Below are 13,261 nucleotides of genomic sequence, written 5' to 3'. Positions count from 1 at the left end.
ATATATCTATATATATTATATAGCTATACACATATGTACATACACATTATATTTACAATAATAATATTATGTACAAGTAATAATCAAGTGTGCTGCCACCGGTTAATGATTACATAATGTTTGCCCGCCCACTCAAAGCTCATACAAGTGTTCGTCCTTGTTTGGAATGGGCTTGAAGCCCTGCGGGTATAAGTGGAACTCGCCGTCTTCCGGAATGACATGATCGTTGATAAATCCGGCGATCGTCTCCTAGACTCCAAGGAGTAATGTGTACTCGAACACTTTATCTTTCATATTCCACTCCTTCCATTTGCATTAGTTAAAAAAGATATTAATATACATAAATTCTATTTAGTTCCAACGAATAAATAAGATATGAATTTAGTGTATACACATGCATGTTACTTACTTTTAGAACACTTTGAGCTGGTTTAAATAGGGTGCACCGCATAAATTCACAAATATAGTATCCACATAGATTCGTTCCAAACGGCTGCGTGGGCACCCAAGGGAGTAGAACAGGAGGAGGAAGTGACACATTCAGATCCGTACGATATTTTTGTTGTAGCCAAGCCCAAGCCCTGCCCAATAAGACGGTCGTTGATTAGGTATAGCTAGCATAATAAAGTAAAGGAGCACGCATCGATATTTAAAGTATGATATATACTTACCTCTGGATCATGTTTATTATGTCTTGATAGAGGGCCAGGTCTTTTTTCATTGAGTCCCACACATGTATTTTTTGTTCCGTGATCTTAATCTCAATGAGTATCCAATGATCTCTGCATTTGTTTAGAGTCAACTTATATATGTATATCTTAATGCCGGATTAACTAAGACATGATATAACACAACACTTACCCCATATTGTAAGAAAAGAGTATCTTCTCCGTATGCCTTTGGTTATAAAAGAACCTCCGGAGGTTCTTCTCCATTTCCTTAGGCTTCAGATTCAATGGATCTTTAGTTTTAGTGTCCTTGTACACGACATATGGATCGATGAAACCAATTCGATTGTCTTTTTTCAATCTTTGTTCTCTCATCATGTGTCTGCACATCGTGAACATACATATGCTATAATGGGATTAATGATTGAAAGGAAAAATCACTTACAGACAGTAGCAACTCATGAGAGATTTGTCGAGAGCATTCATATGGAGAAGTTGGTGTACTTCACTAAAATCTATCCATATGATGTCATCTCCACGGAAGTAGTGTCGGTCGCGGACTCGGACGACAATCAATTCTTCTTCCTTATGTTTTGAGCTGACTCTCAAGTAGTACTCGTGCAGCTTGTATATTCAAGTCCTCGTACCTTCTCAGGGTGGCACATACTCCTGCCGTAAATGTACCGACTCTGATAGTCTTCAACACCTCCGTGGATTGGCGCATCGGTACGCCCTAGAAGTGCTTCTAGGGGCAGCCCAGTTTCTTCCATCCAATTGCCGAGTTCATCAAAGTCCACATTAGCAGGTATAGTCATTGCCAGCAAGTTGGCGTTTGAACCGTACTCATTCGAAACCACTAGTGGCTGAACTGATTGTTGCGCTTGTTCGCTGAGTTGTGCAACTTTTTGCTGGACTTTTCTTTTGTCTGCCTTGATTTTCTTTAGGACAGTACGGTCGTAGTCTGATATTGTTGACCCTGGTTGTTTACTCGCAGCACGGTTCATGTCTGTAATTTTCTGCACCACTTGACGTAGCTTTGAACGAGGATACATTAGGTATGGCAGCTCTTGCTCTGCTTTTCTATTAGCTTTGCATGTTTCAAAGAATGCTTTGACTTCTGCTTTGCTTGCAGCAAGTACTTCCTCATCGGTCTTCTCATATGGAAGCTTGGTCGTCTTTGGGATCTTCATGTTCAAAGCTTTCCTCTTTGCCGTAGGTGGTTGGAGTGATCTCTATTTCTCGACGGACGACCTCTTCCTCCTCGATGCAGCACCAGCCGGTGCCGATGAGGCAGCGGCCGTTGTCGGCATTGGCGGAGGCAGCGGCTTAGGTGGAGCTTGCTGTTGTGGAGGAGATTCGGCCGCGGGCGGCGTTGGCTTGTGGAGGAGATGCGGCGGCCGGTGGTGGGGATGCGACCTTCTCTTGTACGTCGTCGTCGTCGTCGTCGTGTCCCACGACACTATGGTCATGCGGTGAATGGACAGACGGACTTCGGTGGGGGGAGGCCCTGGATTTGAAGAAAAACAAATAAGGTATATGTATACATGACTCAATGTAATTTGATACAGTATATAATTATAGAAAAAGCAGTAGCGTCCACAATAATCCGCACCTGCTAGGGTTCGGTTGTGGCTGCGGCACCCCAGGAATAATAATGTACCGTTTCCTCGAACATATGAATGTCTTCTCCGCTTCACCAAGTGTCTTCTCTCCATCACCGCCTTCGATATCGAGAGGCACATTTTCACGGCCTCTAACCACTCTATCCACTGAGACACAAGCATATCCGGCTGGTATTGGGACAGAGTGGATCCTTGGTGTCTTGGTGGGGTCGATAGGAGATACGACACCGGTAGCCACCTTTACTGTGCCATCGCCCTCCGGAATATGGAGCTCACAAGACGTCAACGGAGCGGTGACGTCATCCACCGGGAATTGCAGCCCTACGTCATCAACTTGCCTCGCAGGCGCCTCCGTAGAAGCACAACTGCTCTTTAGATGAGCTGAGCAAGGGCTGATGTTGGCGGCCGGTGGCTGTGACAAGCTTTGGAGGCGGGAAGTTACGGCTTCCTCCATGGCCTTTTGGATTTTCTCATCCATTGTGGCCTTCAGCGCTTGCTCCCGCTCAAGGGCCCGTTGAGCCACTTCTTGGGTCTTTATGAGTCCTTCCTCCAATCTACATATCCATTCCCTGTCCTCTTCCTTCTTTCTCTGGCGGCTTCTATAAGTTTCCCTATCAGCAGGGAAGGCATGCTCCCACGACACGGTGCCATAGCCTCTCGTCCGTTCACCGTGCTCAGTGTTCCCCAAGGCGAATGTCAACTCATCTTTATCTCTATTCGGCTGCCATTCTCCACTTTGAGCGATGGAGCGGGCTTGATGGAATCTTTCCGCAATAGCTTTGATGTGTTCTCCATACAGGACCTTTCCGGTCTCAAGGTCCAGTGACCCTCCGTGAGCGAAAAACCAGTGCTTCGCGCGCTCAGGCCGGTCGAGGGATTCGGGCACCAACCCCCTGTCGTTTAACTCTTTTTCGGCCTTTCCCACTTAGGAACGGCGGTTTGGTAGCCACCTGATCCCATCGTATGGTGGTAGGTCTTGCGTCGGGCATTCTCTTGGTTCTTTCTCACCTGTTCCTGAGCCTCTTCGGACATCTTGAACCATACAAAGTCGTCCCAAAACGGCCGTAGCTTCGCATAGTTCGGAGAGTTGAAATCTGGAGTCATGTTTTTCTTGATGTAGTCTTGATATAGATGTTTCTTATAGCCCTAGAACATTAGGGCCATCTTCTTCATAGACCAATCTCGGTCTCTTTCCTTCAACTGTTCATCGTTTGTCTCCACTGTGAAATGTTGCAAGACATCACCCCAGAGTAGCTCCTTGTCACATCTAGAGACATAACCGATTTCTGGGTGTTTCTTGTTCTCCTTCCATTCACGTACACTGATCGGGATCCTATCCCGGACAAGGTACCCTAAGTGGTAGACGAAGGCCCTTGAATGGGGTCCAAGTGGCTTGCCTGTTGCTTCCTCGAATTCTGAGATTACTAACCGGCCCTCCATAGGCTTCTTTGGGCCTCGCACTCTCCGGCTGGTCCCCGTGGTTGTCGTCGAGCCAGAGGGCTATGTAGAAAGAAACAAGACAATTTAATACAAGATATTATTTTGAATTATATCTGTAAAAACAAAGGAGGGTGCCATATTACAGACCTGCTGGCCAGCATTGTCTTGCTCATTCGGGTCGACCAAATACTGAGAGCAGTCATCGATGCCCTCAAGGTTCTCATCGCCTTCGCGATCGTCGTGATAAACTTCTTCATTGGGGCCGCAGATCAGGTTCATCATTTCCTCTTTGTTTTCTCTCGGGTCGGCCATTTCTGCAGAAATATGTGACACATGACTATTAGCACTACTGTGTATACCTGACAAGGAAACAATATATAAAACTAGGGTTTAGGGTTTAGGGTTTAGGGGTTAGGGTTTAGGGTTTAGGGCTTAGGGCTTAGGGCTTAGGTTTAGGGTTTAGAGTATATCATTTGCTAACAATTAAATATATCATAATTGTACCACTAATTTATACCACTAATTGTACCACTAATTATAGCACTAATGGTACCACTAATAGTTAGTGAACATTACTAAATACACCATAGAACATCACTAAATAAATTATAGAACATCACATCGCATATATATTGTGTGAACATCACTAAATACATCACAGAACACTATATGTATACTATGTGAACATCGCTAAAATATGTTATAGAACATCAAATATATATTACGTGAAAAAAACTAAATACACCATAGAACATCACGAATTACATTAAAGAACATCGTATATATATTACGTGAAAATAAATAAGAAATTGGTACTATAATATACATGAAAATAAATAAATATATATGAATTTGAGCAGAGGCAATATTCTAGATTCATAAGAAATTGGCACTATGATATACATGAAAATAAATAAATATATAATGTAATACAAATAATAACTAGAGCAAAGCATAAAAAAATAAAAACATGTAACAAATAAAAAAATTTAAAGAACATCGTATATATTACGTGAACATCACTAAATACACTATAGAACATCACTAATTGATTTAAAGAACATCAGCTCGGTGTGTGTGGGCGCGCGCACGCGGGCATCGGTCGGGAATGATCAAGTGTGTGTACATGTGTGTGTATATGTGTGTGTTTTTTCAATTATACATATATGGTATTGTTTAGCTCGCAAAAATTTTGGTGTTTAGCTACTGTAGCACTTTCATTTTTATTTGATAAACATTGTTCAATCACGGAATAACTAGGCTTAAAAGATTTATCTCACAAATTACAGATAAACTGTGTAATTAGTTTTTATTTTCGTCTATATTTAATAATCCATGCATGCAACTAAAGATTTAATGTGACGGGGACTCTTAAAAATTTTTGCGAACTAAACAAGGCCTAATTAACATATGTAAACACTTTTATTATTATCTAATTTTTCATATTTTTTCTTTTTCTTTTTTCTATATATAAGTTTTCACTTTTTTCTTTTTCTTTTTTTCTTTAATTTTTTCTTTCTTTTTCTTTCTTTTTTGCTTTATTTTTTCTTTCTCTGTCTTAGTTAGCGGCCCGCGCGCTCGCGGGGGGCTCGGCCGCCGGTGGGGGCGAGCGCGGCCGCGCGGCCGACGACGTCAGGCGTGGGATCCAGGGGCCCGCGCGCCACTGCCCCCTGCCGGCGGGCGTTGTCGGGCGAGCTTGCGGGCTCGCGAGGCGGTGGGCGCGCGCAAACGAAGAGATCGAGAGGGAGTAGAGGCGCGCGCAAACAAGAAAGAGAGAGGGAGTACGGCGGGGTGGTGCTCGGGGTGGCGCTCGGAGTTGGGTTGATGGCGGCGAGCAAGGACGACGACGACGGCGGCGCGACGTTGGACGAAGAAGACGGAGCGGCGGCGGTTAGGGCAAGATCGACGAGGGCTGCCCTTTATAGGGTAGGGCACCTTTAGTCCTGGGCCGATCCACAGCCTGACTGTCTAGACCTTCAGTCCCGATTCCAGCCTGGAACCGGGGCTAAAGACCCTTTAGTCCCGGGCTGTGGCTCAGCCCGGGACTAAAGGTGTTTCACCAAATTATGGCGCCAGTTCAGACGCCATAATTTGGTTTTCCCTTTTTTATTTTCCCTTTACATTGTTAAATGCATTATAAATTAAATAAATCTGATAAAATTGTTAAAAAATACACATTAATTTTATTCTGCTCTACTCTTCAGTATAAAAATTCTTAACACAATTGTTTTTCAAATATTTCATATTATTCAAAATAAATGTTATTCATAATGAATATTGTGATAATGCAAAAATATAATGGCCAATTAAATTTTAAAAAATTGTTGGCTTTAGACAGATACTTGGTTTTTGGGTCATTTGGACATTAAACTTTTGTTTCTTTAATAATAATTATACAAATGCGCGACATTGATTGTATAAATTTGAAATTTAAATTTTTAAAAGTTGTAAGATGGATTTTGGAACCCTGGATGGCCTCAAATAGAAAACTCATGAATACAAAGTTTGTTCCACTCATCAAGATCTACATTTTCTCTAATGGTCACATTTTCATTTGAAAAAGTTTGGACCACTCAATTTTAAAATTTAAAAGAATTCATAGCGAAACGCTAATTTCAAGAACCATGGATGGCCTCAAATGAAAAACTAATGAATACCAATATTGCTCCACTCATCAAGATCTACATTTTATATATAGACCATTTTTGCATTTGACAAAGTGCTGGCAAAGTGTAGTTCAAAATCCACACTTCCCACGTATAGTTTGATATAGTTTGTGTGAGATTCAAGATTTGGTAAGTATTGGTTACATAAACTTTTCCAAATGGAAAAATGGTCTATATAAAAAGTTTGGATATTGATGAGCTCTAACAACTTGGTATTCAAAAGATTTTCATTCCAAGTCATTTTCTCCGTCGTTTGACCAAATTTGACCAAAACCCGTCTTCGAATTTGAAAACATGTGCCTGGGACTCGATCAAATTTATCCGGATGAAAATATGATCCATGTATGAAATGTAGGTCTTGATGAGATCTAACAACTTGGTATTCAAAAGTTTTCCATTTGAAGTACTCAGATGGGTCATTTGACCAAGTTTGACCAAAGTCAAAATAGTGGGTTTCACAAACACACACTTTGACCGAGCTCTGGATGGCCTCAAATGGAAAACTCATGAATACAATGTTTGTTCCACTCATCAAGACCTACATTTTCTCTAATGGTCACATTTTCATTTGAAAAAGTTTAGACCACTCAATTTTAAAATTTGAAAGAATTCATAGCGAAACGCTAATTTTCAGAACCATGGATGGCCTCAAATGCAAAACTCATGAATACCAATATTGCTCCACTCATCAAGATCTACATTTCATATATAGACCATGTTTGCATTTGACAAAGTGCTAGCAAAGTGTAGTTCAAAATGCACACTTCCCACGTATAGTTTCATATAGTTTGTGTGAGATTCAAGATTTGGTGAGTATTGTTTACATAAACTTTTCCAAATGGAAAAATGGTCTATATAAAAAGTTTGGATATTGATGAGCTCTAACGACTTGGTATTCAAAAGATTTTCATTCCAAGTCATTTTCTCCATCGTTTGACCAAGTTTGACCAAAGCCCGTCTTCGAATTTGAAAACATGTGCCTGGGACTCGATCAAATTTATCCAGATGAAAATATAATCCATGTATGAAATGTAGGTCTTGATGTGATCTAACAACTTGGTATTCAAAAGTTTTCCATTTGAAGTACTCAGATGGGTCATTTGACCAAGTTGGACCAAAGTCAAAATAGTGGGTTTCACAAACACACACTTTGACCGAGCCCTAGATGGCCTCAAATGGAAAACTCATGAATACAAAGTTTGATCCACTCATCAAGACCTACATTTTCTCTAATGGTCACATTTTCATTTGAAAAATTTTGGACCACTCAATTTTAAAATTTGAAAGAATTCATAGCGAAACGCTAATTTTCAGAACCATGGATGGCCTCCAACGGAAAACTCATGAATACCAATATTGCTCCACTCATCAAGATCTACATTTCATATATAGACCATTTTTGTATTTGACAAAGTGCTGGCAAAGTGTACTTCAAAATCAACATCAAGATGTTACAATTATATTACACATAATGTTACAATTATATTACACAAGATGTCAAGTACAAATCACTACCATTATCAAGCTAGCACAGTGGTAAACTTTTTCTTAACGTAATGCCCTTGGTTATGATCATTTCGTAACCATGGAGTGTCCTCTGCAGCGAGCATGAGGCTTGGGTCTTTGGCCACACAGAAGGGTGGGATCCGTTCATCCTTTCAATAATCCTCTAACACGTCTGACTTGTCTTCAATTCCCACGATGTTTCTTTTCCCTATAAGAACGATATGTCGCTTTGGCTCGTTGGTGTTTTTCTCATCTTGTTTCCCTCTCTTGGGTTTTGTAGACATGTCTTTCACATAGAACACCTGATTCACCTTAGTACCGAGGACGAATGGATCGTTTGTATATCCAATATTGTTGAGGTCCACTGTTGTCATTCCGTACTCCTTATCGACTCATACCCCTCCTTTCATCTTCACCCATTGGTATTGGAATAAAGGGACTTTAAAATTATGTGCATAGTCTAGTTCCCAAATCTCCTCTATACGACCATAATATGTGTGCCTGTCTCCATTCGTGTCCGTGGCATCCACACGGACACCACTGTTTTGGTTGGTACTCTTTTTATCTTGTGATACGGTGTAAAATGTATTTCCATTTATCTCGTACCCTTTGTACGTGAGGACGTGCCACGCTGGTTGCCTAGCTAACAAATAAAGTTCATCTCCAATGTCTTTATCACCCTGGCATTTTTTTCGCAACCAGTCACTGAATGTTTCCATGTGATGACGCGTAACCCAAGTCTCATTCTTTCCAGGATTCTCGGATCGTACAAAATCCATGTGTTCCTCAATATAGGGTTCCACCACAATGGAGTTTCGAAGGACTGTGTAGTGCGCTTTATTGAATAAATCATCACCCTGGCAGATATATGTTTTCTTTCCTAGTGTACCCTTTCCACGTAGTCTCCCCTCATACCTTGATTCAGGAAGACCAATCAGGTCAAGATTAGGAATAAAGTCCACACAGAAGTCAATGACCTCCTCTGTCTCGTATCCCTTGATGATTCTTCCTTCTGGCCGACCCCGCTGGTGAACATATTTTTTCAGTACACCCATAAATCTCTCTAAGGGAAACATGTTGTGTAGGAAGACAGGACCCAGAATATGAATCTCTTTGACCAGATGAACTAGGAGATGTGTCATGATATCAAAGAACGATGGAGGAAACACCAACTCAAACCTGACAAGACATTGAACCACATCGTTCTGTAGAGTAGCTAGATCAAGAGGATTGATTGCCTTCTGAGAAATTGCATTGAGGAATGCACACAACTTCACAGTGGCCAGACGTACATGTGGAGGTAGAATTCCTCTTAAGGCAACCGGAAGCAGTTGTGTCATAATCACGTGGCAGTCGTGCGATTTTAAGTTGACAAATTTTTTCTCTAGCACATTTATTATACGCTTTATGTTGGAGGAGAACCCAGATGGGACCTTGATGCTGCTTAGGCACTCAAACATGATTTCCTTCTCCTCATTGCTAAGAGTGTAGCTAGCAGGTCTTAAATACTGGCGTCCATCATCTGTCTGCTCTGGATGCAGGTTGTCTCGTTCTTTCATGCGCTTTAAGTCCTCTCAAGCCTCAAGGGTATCTTTAGGCTTTCCAAACACACCCAAATCTAGGAGATTGACACAAAGATTCTTCGTCAGGTGCATCACGTCGATGGAGTGGCGGACCTCAAGGTGTTTCCAATATGGTAGCTCCCAAAATATTGACTTTTTCTTCCACATTGGGGCACGCCCCGAAGCGTCTTTCGGAACAGGTTCGCTGCCTTCTCCCTTTTCCAAACACTACTTTCAAATCTTTGACCATCTCGAATACCTCTGCCCCATCTCGGTTGCCTGGCTTGGACCGGTGTTCTGCCGTACCTTTAAAATGTTTGCCTTTCTTTCTCAACTGGTGGTTCTTAGCAAGAAATCGACGATGGCCAAGGTACACGACCTTTCGACATTTTTTCAAATAGACAGCTTGAAGGTCATGGAAGCAATGGGTGCAAGCATTATATCCCTTGTTTGTCGGTCCTGAAAGATTGCTTAGAGCTAGCCAATGGGTGAAAGATTGTTTGATTGTCACGAACAACAATGCTCGTAGGTCGAATGCTTCCTGTTTGTACTCATCCCACATACGCACACCTGGTTTGCTCCATAGAAGCTGGAGTTCCTCAACCAATGGCCTCAGGTAAACATCGATGTCGTTGCCAGGTTGCTTCGGACCTTAGATGAGCACCGGCATCATAATGAACTTCTGCTTCATGCATAACCACGGAGGAAGGTTGTAGATACATAGAGTAACGGGCCAAGTGCTATGACTAGAGCTCTGGTCCCCAAAAGGATTAAATCCATCCGTACTCAATGCGAACCTTAGGTTTCTTGCGTCCTCTGCAAAGTCCGAGAATTCTCTATCGATTCCTCTCCACTGAGAACCATCTGCAGGGTGTCTCAACATGTTGTCCACCTTACGGTCTTCTTTGTGCCATCGCAACAACTTTGCATGCTCCTTATTTCTGAGCAAACGTTTTAGGCGTGGAATTATTGGAGCATACCACATAACCTTGGCAGGGATTCTCTTCCTCGGACGTTCTTCATCCTCAACATCGCTAGGGTCATCTCGCAAGATCTTGTACCGTGACGCATGGCAAATAGGGCATTCATCTAATTTCTCGTGCTCGCCACGGTACAAGATGGAGTCATTAGGGCATGCATGTATCTTCTCGATTTGTAATCCCAAAGGGCAGACGATCTTTTTTACTCCGTATGTAGTGGTGGGTAACTCATTAGGCTTCGGAAGAATCTTTTTTTGGATCTTCAGTAATTTTCCAAATGCCTTGTCAGAAATACCATTCTCTGCCTTCCACTGTAACAACTCCAGTGTCGTTCCTAGCTTTTTCTGTCCCACTTCGCCCGACAGGTAGAGTAGCTTCTTGTGATCCTCTAGCACTTGGTCAAATTTAGCCTTCTCCTTTGCACTTTCGCAATCTCTCTGTACGTCGCGAATGACATCACCAAGAGCATCGTCATCATCAACGATACTATTTCATGCATCCCCGTCTTCTTCACCTTCGTCCTCTACTGCGAAGTCGCAGTATTGAGCAAAAACATCGTCAGGGTACGCTTGCTATTCTTCACCTTCTTCCATCATAACCCCGGACTCTCCGTGTTTGGTCCAACAAATATAGTTTGGCATGAAACCATTCGTGAACAAGTGTAAGTGAATTTCTCTTGAGTTTGAAAATTCCATCAAATTCTTACACATGGCACATGGGCAACACATAAAACCATCCCGCTTATTTTGCTCTGCCAATCTGCGGAATTCTCGCATGCCCTCAATGAACTCATTGGAGCGGCGATCGGCATTGTACATCCAATGGCGTGCCATTATCTGCATTATCATGGAATTGTAATTTTTCTATTAGAAGATATAATTTTATCACTAAAGAAAATTAATTTCAAGAATTTTTAAAGTGAAAAACAATTTATTTAACAATTACAACAAAAATTATATTAATAATATTTTAAAATAACAACATGACCACATTAAAGTAAAAAATATCCTATAATATATATAATAGAACTTAACATGATTCGTGTATACATAGTAGTAATGATTTGTGTATACTAGTTTTTAGCGGGCACACACTTAGCATCGTTCAAAAAAATTCAAACATGAGAAGATGATGATTGGAGAGATGGCAACATGAAATAATTAAAATAGACATATGTTCAATATGAAATTACATATGGCGGTGAGAAGCATAGGAGGATGAAGCTAGCAACCTTTCAAACAAATCGACGACAGCGTAGAAGCGTTGAAATGGATCGATCGCGGGAGATGAGAGCAATAACAAGGAAGAACAATGGAAGAACAAGCAAGAACAAAGGCCCTCGGGCTCGGGCAGGGAGAGGAAGAAGGGAGGAGGGAGATTCAATTTATAGCGGGGAGGGTTTAGTCTCGGTTGGTGTTGCCAACCGGGACTAAACACCTACCTTTAGCCTCGGTTGGTGCCAAAGACCGGGACAAAAGGTTTAGTCCCGGTTAGTGGCCACAAATCGGGGCTAAAGGTAGGTCTTTAGTCCCGGTTGGTAACACACACCGGGACTAAAGGTCCCTCCCCGACAGCGCCTGACACTGGAGCCGTTGGGGAGGGACCGTTAGTCCCGGTTGGCTTTACCAACCGGGACTAAAGATCTCTTTTGTCCCGGGCGCCAAAAATGTTGGGACTAAAGCTCATTTGGCACATCGACGAAAGGTCTATATGCCCTTTTTTATTTTGAATGGCGTTTCGATGTTCATATACTTGCGTAGCAACATGTTAAATTTGTAGCAGCTAAAAAAAATTAGACAATGGACCACCCTAGTTTCAAATTATAGCTCCGCCATTGAAGGCTGGAGGATGTACCATGAATGGCAAGCACTCGAATAGGATGACAAGGAGTACATGCGACAAAGTGATGAAGAGCATGTTGATTATTGAAGTCAAGATGGTGATTGTATTAGTGATCGAGTTGGTCAAGAGCAATCAGGACACACACCGACATCATGGAGGTTGTGTGTAGGCTACATGAATGTGGAGGGTTTGTTGATTTTAGCCTCAAAATCAGTGGTGGCAGGTTTGCTGATTTGGGCTCAAAACCAAAGAATGGCATATCAGCAAACATGCGGTTGCACCACAACCCTTGCATCGAGATGAATCAAAGTCGTGAAGGCATCGGGTCTATTTGATGGATGAGAAAAATATGGACCATTTTGTCCTCAGGGTATGTACCTAGTAGTTAGGTGCTAGGGGTTTAGTGATCAGACATGGACATCTATTTTGTGTGTGTGTGTGTGTGTGTGTGTAGATGGCTTGTTGGGGACTTAGCTCTTGCAACCACAATTTCATTTCCATAGGCTTAGCCAAGTTTCCAAAGAGAGAGAGAGAGATGAGGAGAGAGAGTAGCACCTCTGGCTCTATTTTTTGCATTTTTAGTGGAATGATGAAGGAAGGTGGCTAGCCATGACCTTGTAGCAAATTTGTGCTTTAATTTATTTGTTGTTGTGAGTTCATGCTGAAACCATCCCTTTCTTGCTTATTCTTGCATTTTTTCTATATGTTTTGGGGTATTTTTTGTTCTTGATGATGAGCTGTGATTTGGTTCGGGTTTTGGGTGGGTAAATCGGTGCTATGGCATGGGTGAGCAATCCTAGGAAATCCTCAACTGAGCTCTACAAATTTTAATTTTACCCACACTCTTTCTTTTCTTAGGTTTTCCCTATTTCAGTTAGGCTGATGAAGAATTATCTATCTTTTTAGGAAGATCTCTTGGGAACAATCTCTTCATAGATTTGGGAGATTTATGTAAAATTACTTGATTTTTGGAGT

This window comes from Sorghum bicolor, chromosome 10, assembly GCF_000003195.3.
Source record: "Sorghum bicolor cultivar BTx623 chromosome 10, Sorghum_bicolor_NCBIv3, whole genome shotgun sequence".
Lineage (NCBI taxonomy): Eukaryota > Viridiplantae > Streptophyta > Magnoliopsida > Poales > Poaceae > Sorghum > Sorghum bicolor.
This window is presented reverse-complemented; position numbering follows the sequence as displayed.